Genomic DNA, 27,227 nt, shown 5'->3' with positions numbered 1-27,227 from the left:
AAGCAACTCCGAGGGGTCAGGAGGCCAGCTGCCTGTTCAGCGAGGGCCGGGCCATGCACAGAGCGGGGACGGGAGGCGTGCGGACGAGGAGGAAGCTGCAGCGCGCTCAGCCTGGAGGGAGGAGGTCCACGGACGACAGGGCCACTGGGCCAGGGTGGAGGGAGGAGGTCCACAGACGACAGGGCCACGGGGCCAGGGTGGAGGGAGGAGGTCCACGGACGACAGGGCCACTGGGCCAGGGTGGAGGGAGGAGGTCCACAGACGACAGGGCCCCTGGGCCAGGGCCCGGCCCCGGCTGCAGGCTGCGGGCGCTGTGGGTCCCGCTCTGCCACCTGCACCCCTTCCGAGAGCAAAGGGCAGGAGAGCAGCTGCTGGCCAGTCCCGGGACCGCCTCCCCCGGCCCCTGCTCCCCTGTCAGGCCTGGGCGGACGGAACACCTGACTATTTCCAGTCACTGCTGCCCAACATCGGCCCCAAAAATGTGAAAACGCACACCCACGCACACCCGCAGCGGAGGCCACAGCCGCCACAGTCCCATCGCCGCCCGAGCGGGGAGCAGCCAGGCGCCCCCAGAAGGGGAGGGACAGGCAGCCTGCGGGCCTTCCAGACGCTGGAGACGTGGGCTGGGGAGACGCGCTCCCACGGCCCACGGGACACGGAGCCCCACGGAGACAAGCCGGTCGTGGAGGCGACGCGGACACTGTCATGTACATTCGTCACCATCCACGGAACACGGAACGCCAAGCGTGAGCCCTAATGTAAGTGCGGGGACCGGACGGCGCCCCCAGCAGGCACACGGGGCAGCCCCCGGCCTCCGTGTCTTCAGAGGTGACTCGGCTCAGGTGAGGGCACAGGGCGGCGCCCAATATAACAGCACCTGGGCCTCATCACCGAGGCGCTCCAGGGGGGCAGTGGCTCAACTAGACCTTCAGACACTCTCCCCCGCACACCCACAGCCCTGGGGGCCTGGAAGCAAGGGAAGGAGGGAGGGAGGAGGGAGAAAGGAAAGAGAAAGAGAAAGGGAGGAGCGAGGGGAGGAAGGAGGAGGGAGGGAGGACTAAAGCAGCGGTTCTCAGCCTGTGGGTCGCGACCCCTTTGGGGGTCGAACGACCCTTTCACAGGGGTCACCTAAGACCATCGGAAAACACATGTATAATTACATATTGTTTTTGTGATTAATCGCTATGCTTTATGTTCAATTTGTAACAATGAAAATCCATCCTGCATATCAGATATTTACATGACGATTCATAACAGCAGCAAAATTACAGTGATGAAGTAGCAACGACAATAATGTTATGGTTGGGGGTCACCACAGCATGAGGAACTGTATTAAAGGGTCGCAGCATCAGGAAGGTTGAGAACCACGGGACTAAAGGAAGGAGAGAGGGGGGGAGGGCACTGCTCTCATCCTCCCACAGAAACAGGCCACACTCAGGGCTCTCAGGGGCGGAAGAACAGACACAATGGACAGAGAGGGCCCGGCTGGCTGAGCTGCCCGCCCCCCCGAACCCGCCTGAACGGGTCCATTGAAGACACAGCCTCGGACGCTCAGTAACTTCGTCGCCTGCCCTGCCCGGGGGAGGGGGGAGGAGCAGCCTGTCACTTTGGGCCTGGGACCCACAGTGGACTGCGGCCTCGGCCAGGGGACAGGAAATGCCTGGTGGGCAGGGGAGGCAGGGGGAGCCGCTGCCGGGGGAGCCCACCCCCCATCCCAGCTGCAGGCAGCACCCCTGGCAGACAGCAGGCCGGCTGCACAGACAGGGCCCTCAGCAAGCCCAGCTCCGGCTGCTGTTGGGGGGCTGGGCAGGGTGCCCCATGAGGACACCACCCAGGGCTCCTGGAGGGGGAGTCTCGGGGGGCCTGCTGCACACTGCGCTTTCACCTGAGGAGACCTGTGCCTCAGCCCCACTCGGGGCCTCACTCCCGCCCGTGACCAGCCGCTGCCCACTGCCTGCACCTGCTGTTCCGCTGGTCCCCTCGGGCACAGAAGGGCCCCTCTCAGTTCCCAACCAAAGAACAAACACTAGAGGCGAGAAATGACCCCCTAATCTCTTTAGTCCCACGGAGCCCCCGACTATGGGGAAGGGCGTGACCTGGTGGCGCAACGACAGGCCCCTCCGGGCCCAGGAGGCCACCCCCACCCCGTGCCCGCGGCCCCGGCGAGAGGACAGGTCAGCCCCACAGAGAGCCCCCCACCCCCACCGTGTCCCCATGGCCAATGCCGGAGGCAGCTCCGTAACCCAGAAACCTGCCCTGTTCTGGTCCCCCCACCCCCTCCAGGACAAAGGCCAGGGCCTCAGGGGGTCCTGGGACTGGATGGCAAGACCACTGGTCCGGGGTGTGGCCGAGGTCAGGGGGTCAGCAAGGGCTCACCCGCGCAGCTTCATCCACCGGGCCCACGGCTTCTGCTCCCAGAGCCTGAGACACGTGTCCACGCCCGCACCCACCATGGGAGGTCGCCTCCGACAGCACTCGGGGGCCACCTAGGCCCCACCCCGGTCTCTCCTGACCCCGCCGGGGAGACCCACGTGCAGAGGAGGGAACCAAAGTCAGAGGGAGGGCCGTGACAGCGGAACTGCCGCCAAGGCGGGGACGTCCCCTCGGACCCAGGACCTCGCCCGTCCGCCATCCCCAGCTAACCCCGCGGGGAGCCCAGGAGACAGAAAACCAACCACAGAACTTACTCAGAATCAGCTCCGACATGGCGGCAGGACCCACAGGTGCCGGCAGGAGCCTCAACTAAAGGGGATTCACCAAGCCCGGCCGGCGAGGCCCAGCGGCTGAGCGTCGACCTAGGAACCAGGTCAGGGTGCGATTCCCGGTCAGGGCACAGGCCCGGGTTGTGGGCTCGGTCCCCAGTGGGGGGCGTGCAGGAGGCAGCCGATCAATGATTCTCTCTCATCATTGCTGTTTCTATATGTCTCTCTCCCTTCCTCTCTGGAATCAATAAAAATTTATTTAAAAAAATATAATATTCACGAAGACGGAAGGAGCGCCCGGACAGAACAGACGGCGGGGCTCGCCGCAGCCCCAGCGCCTTTGTCTCCGGAGCAGCTCTGCCCAAGCCCACCCCCACGGGATCGCGTCCTGAATCCACTGACGCAACCTTCCTCCCGGGAAAACAGGTGGGACCTCCCACCATCCCGAGGAAACACCCCAACCTGGGAGCAGGTGTTCCGGCAGAAGCTTCCCTCGGGGAACACCCCCCCCCAGGGCCGGGGATGCATTGATTTCCCGCCACGGCCACTGCCGGGCTCGCTCAGGGCCTCTGTGGGGGTCCCTCTCTGTGGGGGAGTCCCTCTCTGTGGGGATCCCTCTCTGTGGGGGTCCCTCTCTGTGGGGATCCCTCTCTGTGGGGTCCCTCTCTGTGGGGGTCCCTCTCTGTGGGGGTCCCTCTCTGTGGGGGAGTCCCTCTCTGTGGGGGTCCCTCTCTGTGGGGGTCCCTCTCTGTGGGGTAGTCCCTCTCTGTGGGGGTCCCTCTCTGTGGGGGAGTCCCTTTCTGTGGGGGTCCCTCTCTGTGGGGGTCCCTCTCTGTGGGGGTCCCTCTCTGTGGGGGAGTCCCTCTCTGTGGGGGAGTCCCTCTCTGTGGGGATCCCTCTCTGTGGGGGTCCCTCTCTGTGGGGGAGTCCCTCTCTGTGGGGGTCCCTCTCTGTGGGGGTCCCTCTCTGTGGGGGTCCCTCTCTGTGGGGGTCCCTCTCTGTGGGGTCCCTCTCTGTGGGGTAGTCCCTCTCTGTGGGGGTCCCTCTCTGTGGGGGTCCCTCTCTGTGGGGGTCCCTCTCTGTGGGGGAGTCCCTCTCTGTGGGGGTCCCTCTCTGTGGGGTCCCTCTCTGTGGGGGAGTCCCTCTCTGTGGGGGTCCCTCTCTGTGGGGTCCCTCTCTGTGGGGGAGTCCCTCTCTGTGGGGGTCCCTCTCTGTGGGGATCCCTCTCTGTGGGGTCCCTCTCTGTGGGGGAGTCCCTCTCTGTGGGGGTCCCTCTCTGTGGGGATCCCTCTCTGTGGGGTCCCTCTCTGTGGGGGTCCCTCTCTGTGGGGGTCCCTCTCTGTGGGGATCCCTCTCTGTGGGGTCCCTCTCTGTGGGGGAGTCCCTCTCTGTGGGGGTCCCTCTCTGTGGGGATCCCTCTCTGTGGGGATCCCTCTCTGTGGGGATCCCTCTCTGTGGGGAGACCCTGTGCGTGCAGCCTGGGCCGCGGGGCACGGACGGGAGCGGCCCCGGAAGTCCGTCTCAGGGCAGGACGGAGCCGCGGGCCCAATAACGGATCTCCTGGGAGACGTCCTCTTAACGAGGCAAAACCCGAGGCCGCCTGAGAGCCGTTAGCTTAGAACGACGGCACCAAAAGCACGGAACCCGCTAGGTCCGACCCGCGTGCTCCCCGCACAGGGGAGCCCGCATCCGACCCACAGAGGGGCTCAGGGGCGTCCTGCCGCCCAGGCCGTGGGGACCCAGCCCCTGTCAGCTGGGCCCCGGGCCCTCCCCTCTCCTGTCCGCCCGCCACGGGCAGAGCGGGTCCAGGTGGGGGTGCTGTGCCTGGGCTCCCCCGACGCCTGCGAGCGGCCTCGACACGGCTTCATCTCGTCCCCCAGCTCCGGGCCCCAGTGACTGCGTGACGCACGTTCCAGGCAGACGCCTCACCTGCTGCCGCCAGCACCTCGCCCTCCGCTCCTCCCTGCAGGCTCAGCCCTGGTCCCCGCCCGTTCACTCCCCCGCAGCGTGGATCTCTCCCGCCCGGAGCCTTGCCCGTCCTCCCCGGGTCTGCTCGCCCTCGTACACAGCGCGCAGAAGGCAACGGCGGATCGTTAGTCTAAAGAGCAGTGGTTCTCCACCTTGGCTGCACGTTAGAGTCACCTGGGAATCTTTTTAAAATCCTGATTTCTGGGCCTCACCCTCCGGAAATTCTGTTTGTGATGGGGTGGGGCCACAACATTAGTAACAAAGAAACAGAATTTCCGGAGGATGAGGCCCAGAAATCAGGATTTTAAAAAGATTCCCAGGGGATTCTCATGGGCAGCCAAGGTTGAGAACCACTGCTCTAGAACAAGGATGTCAAACACGCGGCCGCGGGCTGCAAGCTGCCCACAACGAATACTGTTTTGGCCCAGCCAATGTAACGGTCTGTAAGAAACGTTTTAGTAAAATTGTGTAAGTTAATTTTTACAATATCCTGTTATACATCGCTATTAATAACGAACTACAGCGTTCACTAATGACTGATGACTATCACCGTGTTGCATTCATTTCCCTCACGTGCCTTACGCGCAGGCTCACCATCTCTCCCCACTGATACCAGCAGCGGATGTTCTAGCAGCCGATGGCCACGTCATTCGTCTTGGACTGACCTGTGTGGTGTGAGCAACAGGAAATATTTCACTTTCGGAGAACAAGAAAAATAGGTTTATTTGCGTGACGCTTATTATTCTGTGCAGTTATTCAGTGCCTGGTAAGTTAATGTTCAAGAGAAAATATTAATTTTTATTAAAATGTTCCATTATTTTGTGTTAATGATGACTCATTTATTTCAGCCCTTTGCATTCAGCACGTCTCTACCGAAATAAACCTACGTTTCTATGGAAATGGAACCTTGTTTATTTGGCCCGTGTCAGCCTTTGAGTTTGACCTGCCTGTTCTAGAACGACGGCGCCACGAATAACAGAGCCCGCTCCGCCCAAGCCGTGGGCCCGGCACGGAGAACACGCGCCACGGACGTGGTCGGCACAATTCATTCGCCGCCCCCTCCCCCTCCCCGCGCCCCGCACCCCGCTCCCCACACCCCGCACCCCCGCTCCCCGCGCCCCACACTCCGCGCAGGCAAACTCGAGGTGACCCTGCTCGAGGGGTCACCCTCGGCCTCACCAGAGCGTCCCGGCGGCAGGGAGTTCGTGCCCGTGGTGCCCGTCCCCATCGGCCGCCTGGGACGAGGCTCAGGCGCCACCCACACAGGCGCTGGGCGTGGAGCCTCCCTGAGCAGCGGGCTCGTCACCACACCCCGCGCAACTTCCTCTGCGTCGGAATAAAAATGCTCGTCGGCCCCACACCTGGAGGAGACAAGTGTCCAGAGACTCGCGACAGGCCCCGTGCTCGGGCCCCTCCTCAGGGACCAGGGGCAGGGACGGCCCGAGCCAGACCCCCCCCGCCTCCCGGCCCCTGTCCCGGTCGGTCCCTCGCGTGGGGAGTGACAGGGCTCACTTCCGCCTGTCAGGCCCAGGGGCGTGTTCTGGGGAAGACGGGTCTGGCGACAGCCGTGGAGACGCTACGAAACACACACGGGGTGGCTACGCACGAGGGGTTTTCCCCCAGAATAAAGCGCACGGCCACCGCGTCCCTGGGCCGCAGCTGGCGTCCGACCCACAGGAACCCGCCAACCTCACACGCTCACTGCAGGGCACGGGCGGATTCAGACGGCGCCACGGAGGGCAGAGGTCACCCCCCCGGGGCCGGAGGACGGAGGGCAGAGGTCACCCCCCCGGGGCCTGAGGACGGAGGGCAGAGCACCCACCCGGGGCCGGAGGACGGAGGGCAGAGGTCACCCCCCGGGGCCGGAGGACGGAGGGCAGAGGTCACCCACCCGGGGCCGGAGGACGGAGGGCAGAGGTCACCCTCCCGGGGCCTGAGGACGGAGGGCAGAGGTCACCCCCCGGGGCCTGAGGACGGAGGGCAAAGGTCACCCCCCGGGGCCTGAGGACGGAGGGCAGAGGTCACCCACCCGGGGCCTGAGGACGGAGGGCAGAGGTCACCCACCCGGGGCCGGAGGACGGAGGGCAGAGCACCCACCCGGGGCCGGAGGACAGAGGGCAGAGGTCACCCACCCGGGGCCTGAGGACGGAGGGCAGAGGTCACCCACCCGGGGCCGGAGGACGGAGGGCAGAGGTCACCCACCCGGGGCCGGGGGACGGAGGGCAGAGGTCACCCACCCGGGGCCGGAGGACGTCACCCCGGCCCTGGCGATGAACCTGCTGTGGACAAAGCCTCTCCTCTGTCCTGAGGCCAGTTCCCCTCTCCCGGCCCCGTCCACGCGGGTCTGTAAACACCACAGGCAGGGAACGGGCTTTCCGGGTGAGCCGGACAAAATGACTGTTTGTCAACTGTGTGTCCCGGCGTGAGAGCTGGCCGGCGGGGAGGGGGGGGGCGGGAGGCCGTCCCCACCACCAGGCCTCCTGGGAGTCGGCCCGGAGCCCTCGGAGCCCTCACTGGGGCCGTGGCCGCAGGACACGCTTCAATTACGGGAGCGGCTCTCCGCGCCCAGAATAAACTCGGAAGAGCTGGGTTTGCGGGCGAGGAGGCGGGCAGTCGCTGGCTCGGCGGGCAGTGCCAGCCGGGTTTGTTCTGGCGAGAATCCCGACCTGGCTCGCTCCCGTGTCCCGAATGGGCCTGGGCTCCTGCTCCAACGCGCTCCTCTCCCCGCACACTTAACTGTGTCACGCTGGAGACTGTTCCATTCAGTCCTTTTAGAAAATATATTCTTACTGATCGCAGAGAGGGAGGGGGAGGGAGGGGGAGAGACATCCGTGCTGAGAGAGAATCATGGATCGGCTGCCTCCCGCACGCCCCCACTGGGGATGGAGCCCGCAACCCGGGCGTGTGCCTCAACCAGGGATCAAACCGTGACCTCCTGGTTCACAGGCCAACGCTCACTGAGCCAGGCCGGGCTGCGTATTATCGCTCTGACATCCAAGTACAACTGTGGGAAAGAAAGGCCATCGGAACAGACACCGAACTCCCGGGAAGCGGCCCGCCTCTCCGAGAGGCGAGGACAGGCCGAGAGAATCCCCGGCTGACGTCACATCAGACTTAAGAAAAGGAGGCGTGTTTGTTCCTCCCTTTCCGGCGGCACACGGGTCCCGTGTCGTGCGAAGGGAAAGTACAAGAAAAGGCATAAAGAAAACAAACGAAGGATCCAAAAAGCCGGGCGGACATCCAGGGGGCAGCTTCGTTTCAAACACAGGAGCAGGGTTTCTCAAAGCATTTTTTCAATGTCGCACACACGCGCGCGCACACACACACACACACACACGCACACACGCACGCGCACACACGCACGCACACACGCACACACACGCGCGCGCGCACACGCACATGCACACGCACACGCACGCACACGCACACGCACACACACACACACACACGCACTCGCACACACGCGCGCACACGCACACACACACGCACATGCACACACACACACACACCCCGTGCTGGCATCACCACGACCCATGTGCTCACCATCCCTTCAGTGCCAAGGCCACGGGGAAGGCAGCCCTCCCGCCCGCCCGCCCTCCCCGGGGCCTTCGGCTCAGGAAGCAGACAGGCCACGCGGGGCGGGGGAGCTGCTGACACCCTGCAGTCGGGGTGTGGGAGCAGGAGGCGCCAGCCACGCCGCCCACTTTGTGCAGACACAGCCCCAAGGCCCCTCCTCTCGCAGGTGAGGAAGCCGAGGGCCAGGGAGCAGGTGGGCAGGCGGGAGCGGCCGCGGCCTGTGACCCCGTCGGCACCCCCTCCCGCGTGGGGACTGCTCCCCGCTCGCTCGGGTCATGCTGAGCCGCCTCCCCAGGTGTCTGCCCGTCACCGTCCGTGCCGCCCTGGCCGCTCTCGCCACCTCGACGAACAGCGTTTGGAACCCGGGAACTGGCTCGACTCCACTTCCCCAGCAGAACCGGAGCCGAGCCCCCCTCCCCCTCTGGGCCGAGTCCCCTCCCCCCCTGGGCCGAGCCCCCCCTCCCCCTCTGGGCCAAGCCCCCTCCCCCTCTGGGCCGAGCCCCCCCTCCCCCTCTGGGCCGAGCCCCCCCTCCCCCTCTGGGCCGAGTCCCCCTCCCCCTCTAGGCTGAGTCCCCCTCCCCCTCTGGGCCGAGCCCCCCTCCCCCTCTGGGCCGAGCGCCCCTCCCCCTCTGGGCCGAGTCCCCCTCCCCCTCTGGGCCAAGCCCCCTCCCCCCCTGGGCCGAGCCCCCCCTCCCCCTCTGGGCCAAGCCCCCTCCCCCTCTGGGCCGAGCCCCCCTCCCCCTCTGGGGCCGAGCCCCCCCTCCCCCTCTGGGCCGAGTCCCCCTCCCCCTCTAGGCTGAGTCCCCCTCCCCCTCTGGGCCGAGCCCCCCCTCCCCCTCTGGGCCAAGCCCCCCTCCCCCTCTGGCCACCGTGGAGGCAGAAGCCAGCGTCCCTGGGCCGAGCCCAAGGCCAGAGGGTGACCCGATTGATTCTACGGGCATCACATCTGACTGGAGAGACCAAAGTCTGCTCCACAGAAGCTGCGGCGAACCCTGGGGGTCTGAACCCTGGGGGTCTGAACCCCGACCGGCACCGGCTGTGGGGCAGCCTCTGGGTCGGCTAATGCCTCGCCTGACGGCCAAGCCACGGAGGCGGGAACACACGGCCCCGTCTCTCTCCACGGCCTGTGCTCTCAGGCGCGTGCGGCCAAAGCGTGTGTGTGTGTGTGTGTGTGTGTGTGTGGCATCTGCCTCAGGGGTCAGGCCCCCGCCCCACCCCCCGGCACCCTCCTGCCCGGACTCACAGACACAGGGCCCGACTGGACGGAGCGGCGGCCCGGACCCTTCGGGAAGTCAGTGACGGGCACGTGGGCTCTCCCCGCACAGGGGCCACCGAGGCTGTGGCTTGGCGCAAAGAGGCCACATCCACGTCCCGGGAGCTCGCCACCACGACTCAGAGAGGCGGCCACGTGATGCTCGGGCCCCAGCCGCTGCCCGGCTTGGGAGCTGCCCCCAGGGACACGCTGGCTTCTCGAGGTTCCTGCTGAGACGCCCATGGGGTGGGGGGTGGGGGGTTCTCTTTACTAGGCTGCTCTACCCAAAACACAACTCTTTCCTCCTAAATAGGGTGACTGCTCAGGGTGGGAGGCCGGGCGGAGCTGCCCTCTCTGTCTGTCTGTCCGTGCGTCGCTGTCACAGCCGTCAGCTGGGTTTGTCTGTGACTCACTCCTTCCCCAGCCATCCCACAGGCGCAGCGGGAAGCCCTCCCATGTGCTCGGGGCCATTCTGGAACCCCCACCAGCTCAGGGGGTGCTGGGGGACCGCCTCCTGTCTGTCCCCGGCTGTCTGTCCCCGAGCGCCACACCACACCACGTGGTGTTTCTCTGGGAACCAGGGCTGCGCGTTGGGGCTCTGGCACGCAGGCTGGGTCTGGCTGGCATTTAGGGGAGCCGGTTATAGCCGCCAGCACTTCCCACGCCCGTGTGGTCGGAGCGCTGGACGGTGGGCGGGGAGGAGCCGGGGAAACACACAGCCCAGAAACAGCGTCCGTCTGTCCGCCGGAGAGAACGGTCCCAGAGGGACCCGCAGCCAGGACACCAGTGAGGCGCCCGAAGCCGACAAGACAGAGACCGAAACGGGGCCTGGAGTCTCCGTATCCCTGGGACGGACACGCGCCGGGCCTTCCACCGACCGGGCCAGGCCACCGGGCGCCAGCCGCAGACCCAGGGCCCAGCCCCAGGAGGCCGCTCCCGGGCCACCCCCCCCCCACCCACCCCCCGAGAAACCTCCGGCACGCTCCGGACTAAGGGAGTTACGGCGGGAAGTGAGCGCACCACTTCCCAGCTGGGCTCCCCCTGAGGGGGGAGGGGAGAGGGTTTGGCAGCGGGAGGGCCTGGTCCGGCCCCACCGGCCCGAGCAGCCTTGGGCTTCACGTTGGTCCACGTGCCCCGTGAGGTCCAGGCAGTCCCGTGTCTGTTCGCCGCGCTGGGTTTTATGCTTTAATCCCGAGGTGAGCTGGGTTTACCGAGGCGGCTCTTCGCCCCTGGGGCAGTCACAGGGCCTCTCCTTCCTGCGCCACGTCCCGGGGGCCCCTCCGGCGGGAGCCCCTCTTGTGTGCACCCCCAGGACGATCGAGCTTGTCCGACTGTCCGGTGTTGTTTTTCTTCCCAAACACACAACTGATGAATAACATCTGGGTTCTATTTGCTCTTATTTTGATTTAAATTTTTGTTGCTTTACTCATGAGTGAGGTTAGCCTGTATTTTCCTTCAACTGCTTTTGTCTGACTTTGAGGGAGTCCCCCCCATTTTTATGTTTTTCCTGTTCCTTGCAGGACTCCGTGTCTGCGTGGAATTACCTGCCCCTGGAACGTGGTAGCGCTCCGATGACAGCAGACCCACGCATGCTTTCCTGGAAGGTTTCTCTTATTCCCTTTTTTCAAGGCTCGTAAAGTGATTTGAACTCCTCTTTCTCTGTGAGTCTGTTTTCTTAAATCACCGTTTTCTTAGGCATCGACTCGTGGGTTCCCGTATCACCGGTGAACCTCAGCACAAACGGCTCCTGTAGGTGTGAGTCTCCGAGGCCCCATGGCTAACCACGGTTGCACCGGGGGACCCCAGGCGCCTGCCCCTCCTGGTGACTTCCCTCCCGGAGGCAGGGGCGTGGCGGGCTTTCCCGTTCGTTCCCGTGAGGAACCCACGCGCTGGGAGTTCCTGCGTGCGCGAGCTCTCGGGGCAGGAAGTGGCAAAGCTGGGACCCCCGCTGCCCCCCGAGTGTCCATGCTGGTCTGGTCCACTGCCCCAGCGCCTCTCACTGGCATCATGTGGCCAAACGGAGAAATGGGCAAAGGACCTGAACGGACACGTTTCCAGACGACAGACCGATGGCCAGCAGGTGTGTGCCGAGGCTCAACGCCCCTCCCGCACCATCAGGGAGACGCACACGGGAGCCGCACCCAGGACCGCTCACCCCGTCAGAGCGACCGTCACACACGGAACAGGCAGGGCTGGCGACGCGGGGAGCAGGGCCCCGCCCGCATGTCTGTGGGATGGAAACCGGCCCAGCCTGGAGTTCCCTCAACATATTAAACGCGGACCCCCCTCCGACCCCGCGGCCCCCCTCCGACCCTGCGGCGCCCTCCGAGCCCGTGGCCCCCCACCGACCCCGGGGCCCCCCCCCTCCGACCCTGCGGCCCCCCCTCCGAGCCCTCGGCCCCTTCCGGGTGTTGATGTAAAGGAAGTGAACCCGCTGATGGGAATCGTGGGTCTGAGCTATGCCTCGCAGCCTCCGTCACGGTGGCCGAGACGTGGACAGGCCCGGCGCCAGTGGACAGACGGATGAGTAGAGAAGATGTGCGTTTAGTGAAGGGACTGCTGCTCGGCCTCGAAGGAGCAGGAACGGCGGCACCTGCCCCACAGGGACACCCCGAGGGACTGGGCGGGGAGGGAAGGTTTGACTCTTCTCAGGGCCTCTGGGTGTCTGCTCAGATGGGCTCGAAACACAGCGTCTGTGTGCCTCTAACCCTGTCCCTGCCCTTCACGGGTGTCATGGCTGTAGCTCCAGACCCCGAGGGTCCACAGTGGGAGTCGTGGGGTGATGCAGGCGCCACAGTCTCCGTGGTGAGGGGGCGCTCACACCCAGCCCCCCATCGCCTCGGCTCGGCTGTGTCCTGGGCCCACATCCTCCGCGGTTCACATCAGTCAGAGAAAAGCATAGAAACAGAGACCGCCCGGCTTCCTCGTTCCTCCCTCACGGCCCGAGCGCACAGCCTTGCATGGAAGGTGACCTCACAGATGACTGACAGGTGACCTCGAAGATGACTGACAGGTGACCTTGCCGATGACTGACAGGTGACTTTGCTGATGACCCGATGACAGGTGACCTTGCAGATGACTGACAAGTGACCTTGCCGATGACTGACAGGTGACCTTGCAGATGACTGACAGGTGACCTTGCTGATAACAGGTGCGCAGTGAATGTCGCGCCCAGTCTGTCTGCGGACATCACCCCTCCCAGGCGGGTCCTCTCCTGCCTCCTGCCTGCGGCCTCCCTGCCGCTCCCCGAGGGCGTGGGAACGCTGAGAAGGCTCCGGGGACGAGAGGGCGGAGCCTACCCCAGCACTCACATGAGAAGGAGCCAGGCATTCAAACCAAACAAAAAAGGAACAAGAAATAAAAAGTGAAAAAACAGAAACTGCAGCTGAGATACACGGGGAAACTGCGGTTTCCATGATTTATTTCACAGGCCCTGCGGCCACGGCACCTCAGAACAGCAGCTGGAAATCTGAAAATATCGCCGGTCGAGCCCCTCGGCCGCTGGAGGCGGAGAACCTGAGCGTCAGGGCCAGGGGCTGGGCCGGCTGTGCAGACGCCGCGCCGGGGCTGAGTCAGGCCCAGGCCTCACGTTCGCGGAAGATTGCTTTTTGTTGTTTTTACTCGTCACGTTCTCCACTCGAGGAAAACAAAACCACCTTCCAGATGTCGCTCCTGGGACCACAGGAACGAGGTGCTGCGTCTCGTGTGAGCCCTCAGCGTGGAAAACGCGCAGCTCCCGCCGCCATCTCCCCACCCAGGGTGTCGGCCCCCCACCAGGCTCTGTAACTAGGGAGCCCGGCTGCTGCAGGCGCCGAATGTGCTGGAGATGGGCTGGGGGAGGGCGGCCAGGGGCAGATGAGGCAGGAGGCGCCCCGATGTGCCCGCAGCTCCGGGTGCCAGCAGGGGCTGTGCCCGGAGCTGCAGTAACCTCCTTACACCCCAGGAGACGAAGACGTCTCCCCTCCTCCCCGCCCCCCACCCCCTAGCAGTGAACGCCCTGAGCTGCGAGGCCCTCGGACCCGCCTCTCACGGGGTCCCCTCTGCTTGCCCACGGGGTTCAGCAGCCCCCAACCTCCTGAGCCAGAGAAACACACACGCACGCATTGAGGGCCTTCCAGCCCCACCTCCCGCCTCCGGGGGCGCTTACAGCTGCCAGCGGCCCCTCTGCGCGCCCTCTTTCTGGAGGACTTCCCAGGCCTCCCCTCGTCCCCACAAACCGTCAGCCCCTCCTCTGCCCTGACTGTGTCCCCATTTCACAAAGAGGACAGAAGCCACCGAAGACTGCCCTGCCTCCTTCTCTGAGCGCCCAGGCCGGCACCCACATGTCCGTCACACCCATCCCCCCAGTAACTGTCTGTGTCCCCCCAGCGTCCACAACCGCCCCCCCATGCCAGACGCACCTCTCTCTCCACTAAAGAACCTCTCTCTCTCTCTCTCTCTCTCTCTCTCTCTCTCTCTCTCTCTCTCTTTCGGCAACGCTCGGCCCCCAGCGCCCCTGTCACCCTGTCATTCCCACCAGCGAGTACATCTACTGCCCGGCCCGGCCGAAGGCTCAGGGGGTGAGCGTCCACCCAGGAACCAGGAGATCACGGTTCGATTCCCGGTGGGGGCACATGCCTGGTTTCGGGCCTGATTCCCAGTGGGGGGCGTGCAGGAGGCAGCCGGTCCATGATTCTTTCTCATCACCGATGTTTCTCTCTCTCTCTCCCTCTCCCTGCCTCTCTGAAATCAATAAAAATATATTTAAAAATTAAAATAAACGGCCCATGCTCCCAAAGAAACACAATCCCGTGGCCTCATTTAGCCCCTGCCCGCTCCCCTCGGAAGCCGTGGCAGGAGTCCGTGTCCCCGATTCCCCCTCCGCCCTCCCCTCCAAACCCACACCAGCTGGGCGTGTGGCCACAGCCGCCAGACCCACATGGCACTTTACTGCGTTTGCCAAAGCCACACCGACCTGCAGGCGTGGAGCCAGCGCCCAGCGCCCGGCCCATCGGGACACGGCTCCTCACCCCGCCCTCCGGGGGCCATTTCCTGGGCTCCCCACAGCCGCACTCCGGACCCCGCCTCTCGGTCCGTCCCCTCTGGGTCCCCTTTGCTGGCTTTGCCTCTGGACCTCACGAAGCGGGAAGGTCCCGGGGCCCGGACCTCCCACCCTTTCCTTTCGCTGGGATTTCAGCCCAGCTCACCCCTTTAAATGTCACCCCCCCGACTCCCACTGCATTTCCAGCCCAGACCATTGCCCCCCAGCTCCCCTCCCCTGCCGCCCCGCCCACGCGCTGTGTGGTGGGGCCACTGCCCGGCCCTGCCTTCTCCTCCCTGCAACACTCCTGCTCCCGACACTAAACAGCAGCTCCCAGCTTCCCACACTCCTTAAATCCACGGTCAATGGCGCCTTCCCAGCGAGACCTCGCAACCGTCCATTTAAAACGACGCCCTGCCCAGCCCTCCACACGCGGCCCCTTTCTCTTCTCCACAAGGCCTATGGGCACAACGTGTCACCTGCTTCTTCTCGCTGCCCATGGCATCGGCCTGTCCCTCCCGGCCTGTTCCCTCCCCTCCCCTCCCGCCCCGAGAGCAGGGCTCCTGTCTGTGTCCTGGGTTCCGAGTCAGAAGAGCGCCGGGCACAGCCAGGAGCCCAGCCCGCACGTTCTGCGTGAGCGAGTGAGCCAGGCAGGCCCGAGGGGCACCCTCTGCTCTCCCCGACCTGCTCCCTGCGACAGCACGCGGCACGGAGCTCACAGGCTGTGGCGAGCCTGCCGAGGCCACGTGTGGGGCCTTTCTAAGACGTCACTCTCACAGCCGACACCATGTGCCGAGGTCCAGCCTCACAGTCGTCCCGGACGCGGACGCGGCTGGGCACCGGCGTCTACGGTGTGGCTCGAGTGGTGCGGAGACGCACTTACTGGCAGGCCTCCGTCTTCCCTGGCCACGGCCTGCGATGCCACTAAGACGACGGCAGTGCAGGTGTGCCAACTCCAACCTCCCGAATGCAGTTACCTCTGAGGAGCCCGGGGAGGAGCAGACGGACTGTCTTCTGGCCAAATCCTGGCGTCCAGGTGTGCCGGGTCCAGGTGTGCCGGGTCCAGGTGTGCCGTGTTTGGGTGTGCCGGCTCCAGGTGTGCCGGGTCCAGGTGTGCCGTGTCCAGGTGTGCCGGCTCCAGGTGTGCTGTGTTCAGGTGTGCTGTGTCCAAGTGTGCCGGTTCCAGGTGTGTCGGGTCCAGGTGTGCCGGGTCCGGGTGTGCCGGGTCCGGGTATGCTGGGTCCAGGTGTGCTGGGTCCAGGTGTGCTGGTGTTCAGGTGTGCTGGTGTTCAGGTGTGCTCAGTCCAGGTGTGCTGTGTTCAGGTGTGCCGGCTCCAGGTGTGCCGTGTCCAGGTGTGCCGTGTCCAGGTGTGCCGGCTCCAGGTGTGCTGTGTTCAGGTGTGCTGTGTCCAAGTGTGCCGGTTCCAGGTGTGTCGGGTCCAGGTGTGCCGGCTCCAGGTGTGCCGGGTCCAGGTGTGCCGGGTCCAGGTGTGCCGTGTCCAGGTGTGCCGGCTCCAGGTGTGCTGTGTTCAGGTGTGCCGGCTCCAGGTGTGCTGTGTTCAGGTGTGCTGTGTCCAAGTGTGCCGGTTCCAGGTGTGTCGGGTCCAGGTGTGCCGGGTCCGGGTGTGCCGGGTCCGGGTATGCTGGGTCCAGGTGTGCTGGTGTTCAGGTGTGCCCAGTCGAGGTGTGCTGGGTCCAGGTGTGCTGGTGTTCAGGTGTGCCCAGTCCAGGTGTGCTGTATTCAGGTGTGCTGGGTCCAGGTGTGCTGGGTCCAGGTGTGCTGGTGTTCAGGTGTGCCCAGTCCAGGTGTGCTGTATTCAGGTGTGCTGGGTCCAGGTGTGCTGGGTCCAGGTGTGCTGGTGTTCAGGTGTGCCCAGTCGAGGTGTGCTGGGTCCAGGTGTGCTGGTGTTCAGGTGTGCTGGTGTTCAGGTGTGCCCAGTCCAGGTGTGCTGTATTCAGGTGTGCTGGGTCCAGGTGTGCTGGTGTTCAGGTGTGCTGGGTCCAGGTGTGCTGGGTCCAGGTGTGCTGGTGTTCAGGTGTGCTGTGCCCAGGTGTGCCCAGTCCAGGTGTGCTGTATTCAGGTGTGCTGGGTCCAGGTGTGCTGGTGTTCAGGTGTGCTGGGTCCAGGTGTGCTGGTGTTCAGGTGTGCTGTGCCCAGGTGTGCCCAGTCCAGGTGTGCTGGTGTTCAGGTGTGCTGTGTCCAGGTGTGCCGGGTCCAGGTGTGCTGTATCCAGGTGTGCTGGCATCCAGGTGTGCTGGCATCCAGGTGTGCTGGGTCCAGGTGTGCTGTGTCCAGGTGTGCTGTGTCCAGGTGTGTTGGGTCCAGGTGTGCTGGGTCCAGGTGTTCTGGGTCCAGGTGTGCCCGTGTGAGTGGTGCCTCAGCTGGCTCCTCCCCTCATGCCCGGCCACGCGTGTGGAGAAGTGGGACAAGGTCTCTGGGGACCTCGGCGTGCCATGGCCAGCAGGCCACTGAGCACCTGGGGAACAGGAGGGGCACGGAGCTCAGAGAGCGGACTTCAGGGGGAGGGGAGGCCTCACGCTGCTGCATCCCAGTCTGAGCCAATCACCCTGCACGGTCAGCCTGGTGCAGACACGCACGGAACCTTCTCTGTCTCATCAGTTGTCTGTCCATCCACACAAACGTGTGACCAGATGCCGGGCCTCACAGTTAAAGAAACGGACTAAAGATTCCATATGGCTGAATAAAAATCCGATATTGCTGACTGTGGCCAAGGAAGACTTCCACTTATGTTTTAGGAATATAATAACGATGCCGTTTGGAAGATTGCTTGGAAGCAGGCAAAACATAAACTACACGTACCTGTGACCCACATGGGCCACCCCGGGCATTCACGCTGCGGCTGGACGGCACCGATGTGTCCTGTGCCGATCACAGCACGTTCTCGGCAGCACACTGTGGGGCACCGACGCCGGGGAGCCACCGCAGAGCCCTGAAGGGGGACACGTGGAGTAAGTAACACAGTGTCACTCCATAAGGGACAGAGAGCTCGACCTCCAGGGCTCGGTAGGAGCCGGTGTCTAAGATACAACAGCAAAAAAGGGAAAGGCGTCGTAGAAAACAGTTTCTGCAGCTCCAACTTGTGGAGACACATCTTAGCGGAACGCTTCCACCCGCATCTGTCTAGAATTTAAAAAGGAGGAAACCGGTAGAAGCCACTTCCTCTCTGCTCCCCTCTGGCCCCCGCTTTCTTTACGCTGCACAGGAACCACTGTCTCAGCTGGAGATTCTGACGTGGCACCTGCCCCCGAGATCACACACCGAGAGACGAGAGCTGCCTTCCGTGGGCCTCACCAAAGATCAGAGTCGTGCAGTGTGTCGCCGCCTCCGCGTGAGAACCCGCTGACGGCCCCTGCTCAGCACCCCGGGATCCGGGAGCCCATCCCCAGCGTGGGACCCGCTGGGCGTTCACCAGGTGAACCGGGAGCTCTTCTCCTCCTCGCCCCCTCCCTCCCCTTCCACCATCCGGAGGCAGAGCCCCAGCTCCAATGCTGACCCGCGACCCTCCCTCCCGTCTCCCCCTGTCCAGGTGGAGGCTGTCCTGTGGCTGCCGCTGCATCCCAAGCCCCGGTTTCACACCCCCCAGGGCTCCCCGCGAGCCTCCCACGGAGGTCTTCGCACGCGGGATCCGTGTGACGTGCGATGAATGGAGGTCTTGTCCGGCCCCCATAAAGCCGCCTCTGTCTACGGGCCCTGCACACAAACGGCTCGCACGCGGGAGACAGAGGCCCTCAGTCTCGCTTTCCCGCTGCCTGGGGGCCAGCGGCTCCCCACCTGCCTCCCCCGGGGGCGGGGATCACACAGGCTCCTCGCTCCTGCTCCTCGGGACGGAGCTATTGTCAGATGACGGCCCCGGAGCACGTTCGCCAGCTCCCGCTGTCAATCGCGACATGAGCTGTTCTTCATTCTCTCCTGGTGATAAGGGCATCTGGTCATAATTCTACCATCACCCGGAGCCAAAGAAATGGCTCATGAAAGTGAGTCTGATGGGGAGGCGTCGGCCAGCTCACAAAGAGCCCGCCGACCGGCCCAGCCGATCGATACCGAACGGGCACAAGCCACGGCTTCTTACCACGGAGGCACGTTCCCCGCAGGAAAACAGTCTCTTCAGGATGGGGATACAGCCACCTCCCGTCCCTGCTCGGACGCGGGAGAACTCAGAGAACGTTTCCTTTGACTATGTGGTTTTGAAAGGGAATAAGATTTGTATGTGGTGACAGGAAAAGTCTTCAAATTAAACCGGAAAAAAAGCAATTTTCAGTTTCACCCTGAAAACCTAGCTCCTACAACCAGATACCTCAGGCTCAGCTATCAACAGCAGCAAAAACCCACACCGCACGCCGAGAGGCAAGTGAAACCACAGCCCACAGAGGCAGAGCAGGAACCGGACGGAGGTGGGCACCGATGCTGGGTGATCAGACAGAGTTCAGTGACTGCATTTAACCCGTGAAGGGCTCTCATGGAAAGGCAGGCAAAATGCAACAGCAAATGGGTTATAGAAGCAGAAAGAGGGAATTAAAAATAACGGTCACAGTAAATGCTGGAATAAAAACATCGTCAAGAATGAAGAAAGCCTGTATTCGGCTCACCGACAGACTGAACGCAACCAAGAGGGAAATCAGTGAGGGTGACGTGAGGGCGACAGGAAAGTCCCGAATTATAAACAACGAACCACAGAATTAAAGTTATATATATATATATATATAATCCCCAAGGTAATCTCAAAATTTGCAAGATATGCATGATTGAAACTCAGAAGGAAGAGAAAGAGAGAACAGAGCAGAAAAATATTTGAAGCAAGAATGGCCAAGCGTTTTCCCAAAATCAGTGACAGACACCAAACCACAGCTTCAGGACGTTCACAGAATATCAAGCAGGACAAATACCAAAGACGTGCATCTAGGCCTATCGTATTCAACTGCGAAAACCAAAGACCTGGACTCCTAGAGGAGTAAGAAAAAGAATCAGATCTGATTTCTCTTCAGACACCACACAAGCAAACAAACCAAAGGTGATAAAATAGGAAGCATCTGCAAGCATGTACTTTGGTTGTGGGCACATCCCCAGTGGGGGGTGTGCAGGAGTCAGCTGATCGATGTTTCTCGCTCATCGATGTTTCTAGCTCTCTACCCCTCTCCCTTCCTCTCTGTAAAAAATCAATAAAATATATTTTTAAAAAAATAGCCATGTGTTAGGTGACTATAGCATATGGATAAGGGAAATGATGGACAGCTTGAAGGGAAGGAGGCCGACAAAACATGCTAATTCCAAGCAAAAAAACAGCTGGAGCCATTACATTCGTTTCAGACGAAGCCGACTCCAGAGCGAGGACGTCCTCAGGGACCAAGAGGGCGGCCGCCTGACAAAGGGGTCGTTCCTCCAAGACAAAACACCAAATATGTACCTACCAATGGGCATCGGGACACACACAGCACGACCGGCAGACCCGGCGCAGCAGCAGCCGATCGGCTGCGATCCTTCGAGGCCCCCCACTCTGCTCGGCCCCCGACAGACCCAGGCGCACTCGGCCAGCAAGAGCCGCTGACCCGAACAGCACGAGCCGTCCGCTTGCCTCGTCGGACACAGAGCATCTCGCCCAACCACAGCAGGAGGCGCGTTCCTCCGGCCCACGCGGGACGCTGTCGGCCGTGAACCACCCTGAACGGATCACCAAACACAACAGACCTCAGACAAAGTCAGCATCCCCATCAAAACGGGGCTCGCCCAGAATCACGCCCTGGAAGACGGCGGGGAGACCCCCAAACATCTGGAGGGTAAACAGCACGTCTGTGAGGAACGCACGGCCAAGGACCCCGTCTCAGGGAGCCCCGGGACAGCGGGAGCTCTGCGACCGACCCCAGTGAGCGGAGGCAGCGAGAGGCACGTGCTGGAGAAGAAGAGAGATCAAAACCCACCCCCCGAGCTCCCCGATCCGGAAACTGAGCAAGAGCGACATCAGCCAAAGGCAAGCGAGGAAAAGCCACGTGAACGCGGGAGCAGGAATCAGCGACGTCACACACAGGAGAGCAAGAGAGAAGAACAGCAAAGCCCAGAGCTGGTTCAGAAAGATCAGTAACACTGACAACCTGGGGCTGGGCGACAGGGTGAAGGTCAAGACGCCACAGAAGCCCAGAGGGGCCTGCGCCTCCCAGGAAAGAAGGTCTTTAAGCTCAGCCCGCAGCCACAGGTCTGCCGTCTCCGCCAGCAACGCCACGGGCTCCTGGCCTTCTCGCTGGAAACAGAGCGACGCCACAGTCCAAGGAGAAGACTTCGGAGAGAAGGGGCGACAGTAGCGCTGCATGCGGGTCCCGTCCAGCGCTGGCTGAGCCGCTGAGAGCACTACGGGCCCATCCTTGCGGACTGAGGGCAGGATTTATCCACCAGGAAATGGCTTCCAGATGGAATCTGAGTGCGAGGCAGCGTCTGTCCCCATTCCCAGAGCCTCCCCCACCCCCACTCCTCACATCTCGCACCGGCTGCCGCGCCCCCTACCCCCTACCCCCCCCCCCCCCCCCCCCGCACCCAACGCCAAGGGCTATCTGTGCCTCTGCCCTCCGGACAACGTTTCTGTTTAAATTTTCTTCGGCTTTCACAGCTTTTTTTTAAAAAACTTTTTATGTATCGACTCCTCAGAGGAGCCCCAAAGAAAGAAGTCTCCCTAGAACTGTTCCCACTTTCTACAGGAACAGGGACACGGCCAGAGGTCAAAGGTCTCGCCCGGATGGGACCTGAGGGCTGGGCGGGACTGTAGCCCCAGGTGCTCAGCCACCGGCCATGGGCTCAACACCCCGTGGGGACAGCGGCCACGGCCTGGACAGCCCGGCTCTCGGGGCGCACCCTCTGCCTGCCTGCCTGCCCTTGGCCGGGTCCCGCTGTCCCCGAGGCCCTGCCCCCCCAGATGCACACGGTCCTTGAGAGCTCAGCCCTCTCCGCCGGCCTGGCGGCCACGGCCAAGGCCCCGGGGAGCGGCAGAGCCGTTCCTCTTGGACAAAGCCGGACGTGCTGCACGTGGCCAGGGACTGAGCGAAAACAAGGCCGCTGCCAAGGATCCAGGCTTCGGGCCAAGGGAGAAAGAATCCGGGAGTGACCGCAGTATTCACGGCTGAGGGATGCGCCCTCGGCCCCTCCCGGCGCGAAGGGCACGTTCCTTTACGAAGGCGGCGCGCCTGGCGCGGCCCAGCACCCGCTCCGGTGGGCCTGGGCAGTATTTAGTGAGCGTGTCAGATGCTGAGCTCGTCTGCAAATCGGAGGAACGGGCAATGAGCCATGTGCGGGGTAAAGGGGCTCCTCTGCGTCCCAGCTGGTGGCTCTGCTGAGAGGACCTGGCACTTCTATGATCCCAAAAGTCTGAGAGAGGAACACCCGTCCTGCAGCTTACAGACCCCCCACCTCGTTCTCGCCAGCCCCCCCCCACCACACTGTGTTCCTCCATCTGCCTTCAAACCCCCAGCACAAGGCTCCTGCCACACGAACGGACAAACGGACAAAAGAAGAATGTGAACGGATGAGATCATTTCTGGGCTCGAATGTGTCTGAAGGGAGAAGACGCCTGATGGGTTCAACAAATATTCGAGCACCTACTACGTGCCAGGCACCGCGCCGGCTGCAAAGGGCCACGGAGCTGAGCACAGGACTGTGAGGTCCCGGCCCTCACTGCTCCCCAAGCTGCAGATGCTCACACCTGACGGCCCGGCACCAAGGACACCCGGCCGCGGCACAGCGGTCTGGACCCGCCTGCGAGGGAGAGAAGCGGACAGTTTGTTTACGCGCCCTCTGCCTCGCACACACGGGCCGGTCCTGTCCAGGACGGTCCTGGGCTCCCGCAGCCTCACGGTCTCAGCTTCTCTCGCTCCCGGGAGTTGCCACGAAGCCCGGACCAGGGAGATGGACAGAGGTAGCCTCGCGGGCGCTTCCGGAAAGCGGGCTTCCTGATAACACCAGCCCCACCCTCCCCGCCTCTCCTGCACCCGTACACACACGGACGGAGCCGCAGCACGGGGAGCCATCGGGCCCCGGGCTGCCCTCCGAGCGCAAAGGTAACAGCGCAGGACAGCAGAGCCACAAAGGGCATCGGGTCCCAGTGACAGCGCTGAGCCCTGGACGGGCAGCAGCAACCACGCCCTCAGCCGAGGACACGGAAACCCTGTGCCGGGTCCCTGGTGTTCTGTTCTGTCTGTCCATGCGAACACGCACTCCGGACCCTGCTGGTGGGTGCTGGGGTTGAACTCCGAACCCCAGGATCTGTGAATGGGACCTTGCTCAGGTCTCTGCAGATGAGCGAGTTACCACACGATCCAGAGAGCGGGCCCCACTCCACAGGACTTGTGACCAGGAATTTCTGCCGGTCTTAGCCTATTCGGATGAACTTTAAAAAAATATATATTTTTACTGATTTCAGAGAGGAAGGGAGAGGGAGAGAGAGAGAAATATCAATGACAAGAGCGAATCACGGATCGGCTGCCTCCTGCACGACCCACACTGTGGATCGAGCCCGCAACCCAGGCATATGCCCTTGACCAGAATCAAACTGTGACCTCCTGGTTCACAGGTCAACACTCAGTCACTGAGCCACACCGGCTGGACAGACGATCTTGACAACATCCCACAGATGGGAGGGGGGCTTATAAGCAAGACTTCTATTCCTCCCAGTTTCGGAGGCCGGAGCCCGAGTCAAGGCGCCCCCGTCGGGGCTGGGGAGCGCTCTTCCCAGCTGACAGTCAGCACCTCTCACTGTGTCCCCACGGGACGGAGGGCCTGGGTCCCCTTTATAGCGGCGCCCACTGCCTCCGGTCCCATCACACTGGGGATCAGGTTGGAACCGAGAACTGGGGACACAGTGCGCTCCTGCAGCCGGGCCTGCGCGCGAGGACGAGGGGAGGCGTGAGCTACCAGTGAGCACGCCTAGCACCCCCACGCAGAGGCGGTTTGTGGGGTCCCCGAGCTGGCGGAATAAAGACGCCCTTTCCTTCCTTTTCTGGCACGTCCGGCCCTGCCCGCCCTCCCTGGCCGCCCGCCGCCGCCCACTGGGCTCCCGGGGCCGCTCACGCTCCATGGAGACAGAGCAGAAAGGGCTGCTTCCTTGCCGAGGCCTGACACCCCCCAGGGTGGGCCCCTCTTCCCGCAGCTCGTCTCCCTGCTGGACTAGAGCCCGGGAGGGCGAGGCCAAGGCCATCCGGCCTCATCGCCCCCTGCTCCCCGGGTGCCCCACACAACCTGCCACCTCCAGCCAGCCACACAGGCCACGTCCACGAGGAGGGAGTGGGTGCTGCCTGCTGTCCGCACGACCACAGGACACAGGATGGTGGGGTCCTGCCGCCTCCCGGCCAGGGCTGTGCTCTCAGCAGGTCTGCAGCCTCCGTCCCGAGCTGACACTCACCCCCACCGTGCAAGCTGGGGCCACTCAGGGAGGTGAAGACGCGCCACGGTCCCACAGCTGGGTCCTGAGTGGCACAGGCTCCGTCCTTCAGCCCCGAGCCCAGCAGGTGGGTGAGCAGTGGCCTCCAGGTAACTTCTTCCTCTAATTAGGAACAGGCATCCAGGTGTGAGCCATGCCGCCAGGAGGGAGGCTGGCCGGAACGATGGCCACAAGTGGCTGCGAGGCTTCGAGAAAGGCTCCTTCCACGCGGTTCTTGGGGGTCCAAGGCAGGAAGTTACCCTAGTGGCCGTGGAGAGGCTCGTCTGTCTTCCTTAGCAGCACCCCACTCTGTTCTGGCCTCGGGGCTGCCCTGCTGTCCCGCGCCCCAGGAATGCGGGGGCCCCTGCCTGGCCAGGTGCCTGGGAAGAGTCTGCAGCTCAACAGTATCCTCAGTGGCCGGGACTCCTAGACCCGCGGGCAGCTGGCCGCCCCGGCCCCTCTGTCCTGAGTGCCCGGGAGAGCGGAGGCCAGGCTGGGCCGCCATAGCCCTCTGTGCCGGGGTCCCTGGCCTCGGCTCTGAGCCTACCGGTCCTCCCGGTCACCAGGAAGGGCTGGGCAAGGAGCCCCATCGACCGCCTCGCTCTGGGATCCTGGCTGGGACAGGCCTCCTCCTGCCTCTCCCACAAAGGAAGGCCCCCCGGCCCGGCCGGGGTGGCTCAGGGGTTGAGTGTCGACCTAGGAACCAGGAGGTCAGGGTTAGATTCCCGGTCAGGGCACAGGCCCGGGCTGTGGGCTCCATCCCCAGTGTGGGGCGTGCAGGAAGCAGCCGATCCATGATTCCCTCTCATCACTGATGTTTCTCTCTCTCCCTCTCCCTTCCTCTCTGAGTCAATAAAAACATGTTTTTTAAAAAAGAAAAAAAGGCTCCCGGAGGAGGAGGAGGAGGCAGCAGGGCCAAACTATGAGCCACAGCGCCTGGCCCGGCCGAGCGGCCCGTCCCCCCGAAGTGGCGTCAGCGGCTGCAGCTGAACCGTGTGGGTCTCAAACCGCGAGGGCAGCCGCACTCCAGGGCGCCTAGTGGGGCCACACGCTCTGGCTCTCGGAGCCCTGGCCCAGCGCAGCCCCACAGCGTGGGAACCTGAACGTGCTGCAGCTTCCTGTCCCAGCCCCGCTCGCCTGGGTGCCCGCATCCGCATCCGCATCCGCGCCCGAGCTCTGCCTGGCACTGAGGTCACCCTCTCACTTCCTCTCCCAAGGTTACTGACGTGAGATCAGGCCCCTTTAAACACATAAACTGCCACCCGGCCGGTGTGGCTCAGTGAGCGTCGACCTATGACCCAGGAGGTCACGGTTCGATTCCCGGTCGGAGCACATGCCCCGGTTGTGCGTTCGATCGATCCCCAGTGTGGGGCATGCAGGAGGCAGCTGATCCATGATTCGCCCTCATCACTGATCTTTCTGTCTCTCTCCCTCTCCCTCCCTCTGTGAAATCAATAAAAAAATATATTTTTAAATTGAGTTATAACCATATAAACTCCCAAACGCCAACTGGGCCGAGGCTGGGCATTTTCCATGTCGTCAGAATGAGGTCATTTGCAGCCCATTTTCCCAGGAGGACCCGGGCCCAGGCCTGACCGGCCGATAAGCAGCGCCGGGTGGGGAGCGGGATTCTGAGGCTCACACTCCGCACGCCCCCCTCCCTCCACGCGGCCTCAGTCACGCAGGGCCAGCTCGCCCACTCTCCTCCTCTACAACCCTCCATGGCTCCCACTTCCACGGGGTCACCACCAGTTCGCCTGGAAGTCACCGATGTCCTGACCTCTTCCCATCTGACCTTTGCGGGCATGACCGCTTTGCACTCTTTAAAAAATAATGAAAGCAGGACTTGGAAAGGCACTGAAGCTGCAGAAGACGGGGTGCCTCTTGCCAGGACTGGGGGAGGGAGTAACACACCACAGAGTGCCAGCCTGGCCCAGGACCTGGGACAGGGCCCCCCACACCCCTTAGTGCCCCCTCCCCTCCTCTGCTGCCCAGGCAGCCCTCAGGCCAGGCCCTTCCTGCCACCCCACCGGGGCCCACCTCCGAGTTTCCTCTCCCGCTCAGAGCGACCCGGCCCCCTCTCCGGCCGCCCCTCCAGCAGCACCCACAGGCCTGGGCCCACCTCCCTGCGGCCTTCGCTTCCCAGCACCTCTGTGGGTGGGAGCTCTCCCCTGGAGCCCTGGCCTGCGTCACCTGGGCCTTCACTAACTCCGGGGCCCCTCCCCCAGGAAAGTTTCCTCCCAGAACTGGCGGGAGCAAGATTGGGGGTCACCTCTTAGGGAGGTTCTACCCCTCCACCCCCCCAGCGCGGCCCCGCAGGTCCCTGGTCTCAGCTCACTCTCCCTCACCTGCCTCCCACCTGGGCAGGAACCAGGTTACCCCGCTGCAGAATGGAATTTTTTCTTTCTTTTTTTGTAATTCAGTGGGGGGGGGGGGGGGGGGGGGCCCTGTGTGGGAGGGGAGGGGGGGAAGGGGGGAGAGAGAGAGCGCGCACACATTTGGGGCGACCCTCTGAGCCTCCCCATGGAGAGCATTAGGGTACAAGAAGGAACCCCTTTCTCCCGAGACCTGGAGCGCCAGGTGCGCACAAGCCACGCCGGCTGGGTGCCCCATGGGCGGGGGCCGCCGCGCTCGGAGGGAGTGGGGAGACCCGCCCGCAGGGGACAGCCCCGGCCCCGACCCCCCGGCCCCTCGGAGGGGAGAGGCGTGGCTGCAGGCAGGTGGCCAGGGTCCTCTGGGCGCCAGGGGTGTGCGCAGCGGGTACCCTCGGCCCCCCGCCTCCCGCGCCCCTCGGCGCCCCTTCCCGGACCTCGCCCTCCGCGGCCTCCGCGCCCCGCGGCACACGCCGCCCCCCGAGCCGGGGCGCCAGGGACCCGCGCGCGGGGTGGAGGGGGGACCCGCGCTCCCCAAGTGGCCGCGGCGCAGAGGCCACCGCCGGGCAGGCCGAGCCAGCGTGGCGCCCTCGGCCCGGAGCCCACGGTCCCGCCCGCGCGCCCGGACCCCACGCCCGGACCCGCTCCGCGCGGCCGCATCCCGGGCCCCGGGCCCCTCCCCGCTCCCCCGATGCCGACACGACACAAAGGGGACGCGCGTCACCCACCGGGTCCCGCGCGCCGTGCTCCAGGGTCCCGGCTCCTGCTCGGCCGCCGTAGGCTCCGAACGCTCCGCCCGAGGCCGGCGTCGCGGGTGGGTGTGCGCGCGGGTCCGCCGCCTGCGCCCCGCCCGCGGCCCTTTATCCCGGCCCGGCCTCCGGGGCGCGCGGCCGGCGGGAGACGGGGCGGCGGCGCGAACGGCAC

The 27,227-nt window shown here is 63.9% G+C and overlaps 1 protein-coding gene across 3 annotated transcripts in view; it reads right to left on the bottom strand.

Annotated features, from left to right (window-relative positions):
* RNF144A (ring finger protein 144A) overlaps window positions 1-27,115 on the bottom strand; it is a 43,284-nt gene extending 16,169 nt beyond the window's left edge. The window contains exon 1 of one of the 3 annotated variants that reach the window (XM_070428640.1): window positions 27,032-27,115. The gene's annotated coding sequence lies outside the window, so the exon portion shown is untranslated. Of the gene's footprint in view, window positions 1-5,264; window positions 5,612-15,495; window positions 15,580-27,031 lie in introns of those variants that run through there. The other 2 variants (XM_070428639.1, XM_070428641.1) reach the window with 2 other exon arrangements.
* Window positions 27,116-27,227: the final 112 nt, after the last annotated feature.

The sequence above is a fragment of the Myotis yumanensis genome, unplaced genomic scaffold (genome assembly GCF_028538775.1).
Source record: "Myotis yumanensis isolate MYYU_CA2020_CCGP unplaced genomic scaffold, mMyoYum1.0.hap1 SCAF_11, whole genome shotgun sequence".
Taxonomy (NCBI): domain Eukaryota; kingdom Metazoa; phylum Chordata; class Mammalia; order Chiroptera; family Vespertilionidae; genus Myotis; species Myotis yumanensis.
Note: the sequence above shows the minus strand (reverse complement) of the source record. Positions and strands in the feature narration are given on the sequence as shown.